The sequence below is a fragment of the Engraulis encrasicolus genome, chromosome 2, assembly GCF_034702125.1.
Source record: "Engraulis encrasicolus isolate BLACKSEA-1 chromosome 2, IST_EnEncr_1.0, whole genome shotgun sequence".
Lineage (NCBI taxonomy): Eukaryota > Metazoa > Chordata > Actinopteri > Clupeiformes > Engraulidae > Engraulis > Engraulis encrasicolus.
In genome coordinates, this window is record NC_085858.1 from 57,426,357 (window position 1) to 57,428,856 (window position 2,500).

Genomic DNA, 2,500 nt, shown 5'->3' on the forward strand with positions numbered 1-2,500 from the left:
GTGTGTGTGTGTAGCTATGTGTGTGTGTGTGTGTGTGTGTGTGTGTGTGTGTGCGTGAGTGTGTGTGTGTGTGTGTGTGTAGCTATGTGTGTGTGTGTGTGTGTGTGTGTGTGTGTGTGTGTGTGTGTGTGTGTGTGTGTGTGTGTGTAGCTATGTGTGTGTGTGTGTGTGTGTGTGTAGCTATGTGTGTGTGTGTGTGTGTCTGTGTGTGTGTGTGTGTGTGTAGCTATGTGTGTGTGTAGCTATGTGTGTGTGTGTGTGTGTGTGTGTGTGTGTGTGTGTGTGTGTAGCTATGTGTATGTGTAGCTATGTGTGTGTGTGTGTGTGTGTGTGTGTGTGTGTGTGTGTGTGTGTGTGTGTGTGTGTGTGTAGCTATGTGTCGGCCACCTGTGAAGGTCATGGGTTCACCGCCCCTCCCCCACCATCTGTCACACTCTGGAGTCAGAGATTCTCCAAAACACACACACACACACACACACACACACACACACACACACACACACACACACACACACACACACACACACACACACACACACACACACACACACACACACACACACACAGTTCCCACACACACACACAGTTCCCACACACACACACACACACGCAGGCATGCACACAAACACAGTTCCCACACACACAGTTCCCACACACACGTGCACGCACGCATACACTCACACGTACCCTCACTTATCTTCAATCAAGCACACACTTTCACACTCAAACACAAGCACTAAAAAGACAATCCCCAACAGCAGACCAGAAAACAGACCAAGACACTCACTTGCAAACACACACACACACAACACACTTGACAATACAGGCAAACAGACCAACACACACATGCAAACACACACACCAAACACACAAACACACACAACACACTTAACAATACAGGCAAACAGACCAACACACACACATGCAAACACACAGACACACACAACACACTTACCAACACAGGCAAGCAGACCAAGACACACACATGCAAACACACACACACACAACACACTTAACAACACACGTAAAGACACACACAACACACCAAGACTCACTCCCCCATTCATAAGATCAAATCACCCTCCAACCTCAGTCTACACACCACACGATCGCTCCAAGACTCTATATCCTGTTGTTAGTTATCTTTTTTTTTTTGACTAATATTAATTACAGTACATTAGCGGTATGTGTCAGTCTGTCGTCATGACGACCTAACAACGTCAACATTCCGCATTCCATTTCATGTCTATGTAGAGTGTAAGTGATCTAGTCGGAACATAAACAGTCAGTGAGAAAAGCAACACTAGCGACAGCAATGCTGGTAGCAACTTCAAAACACACAATCACGAAACACGGCACAAGTGTTGGAAGACGACTTACCCACACTGCTAACTTTCTCCCAGCTCCGGAGTGGTTTGGTGCTCTTCTCTCTCTCCCTCTCTCTCTCTCTCTCCCTCTCTCTTTCTCTCCCTCTGTCTTTGTCTCTGACGGTCCTTCTCTCCGACTGTTCTTTGTTGTGTGTGTGTGTGTGTTGGCAGGGTAAGACGTATGTCTGAGACGTCTGCAATGCTGCTCAGTCTCTCGTAGCTTTCCTTTCTCCTCCCGACACTCATACACACACAGGCGCGAGTGTTGTTCCTTTACGTGCAGTGCCTCTCTCTCCCAGTTCTCTTCTTTTGACACACACACACACACGCGGGTCCTGCCGTTTGACGTAGTGTGTACACTGTGTCTGTCAGCTAACACACACAGTTCTCTGTGCCTCTAGACGTTGTGTGTGTGTGTGTGTGTGTGTGTGTGTGTGTGTGTGTGTGTGTGTGTGTGTGTGTGTGTGTGTGTGCATGCGTGTGTGCGTGGCTCAGTGCTGGCAGCTAGTTCCACAAGTGCTGCTCCACCTCCTCCTGCATAAAAGAGAGAGAGAGAAAAAAACGTCACTCGGAAAACTGTGTTTCTCTTTTTTCTTCTTCCTTGCCTCTCCTTTCCTCTTCTCTGTGAGGCCTCTGTGAGCAGTAGAGTACACTACAGGTCGACTTGGCCAAGCAGTCTGGAGAGAAACCTTACGTTCTAGTGTCGGTTCTTCACTGTTCTCATGGCGTCATGTTCTAGTGTTGGTTCCTGAAGGTTCTCATGCCGTTATGTTCTAGTGTCGGTTCTTCACGGTTGTCATGGCGTCATATTCTAGTGTTGCTTCCTCAAGGTTCTCATGGCAGTTGTGTTCTAGTGTCGGTTCTTCACTGTTCTCATGCCGTTATGTTCTAGTGTTGGTTCTTCACTGTTCTCATGCCGTTATGTTCTAGTGTTGGTTCTTCACGGTTGTCATGCCGTCATGTTCTAATGTTGCTTCCTCAAGGTTCTCATGGCGGTTCTGATGTGAGTTCCTCACTGCCCGACTCCCTCTCTCTCTTACACTCGTCTAGACACTCTCTCTTCTGATCCTCCTGTTCTTTTGCACTCGTCTAGCCACTCTCTCTTCTGATCCTCCTGTTCTTTTGCAGTCCTC

The 2,500-nt window shown here is 47.8% G+C and overlaps 1 long non-coding RNA gene across 1 annotated transcript in view; it reads right to left on the reverse strand.

Annotated features, from left to right (window-relative positions):
- LOC134443082 (uncharacterized) overlaps positions 1 to 1,788 on the reverse strand; it is a 13,325-nt gene extending 11,537 nt beyond the window's left edge. The window contains exon 1 of the long non-coding RNA XR_010033568.1: positions 1,381 to 1,788. This is a non-coding gene — a long non-coding RNA (uncharacterized LOC134443082). The remainder of the gene's footprint in view (positions 1 to 1,380) is intronic.
- Positions 1,789 to 2,500: the final 712 nt, after the last annotated feature.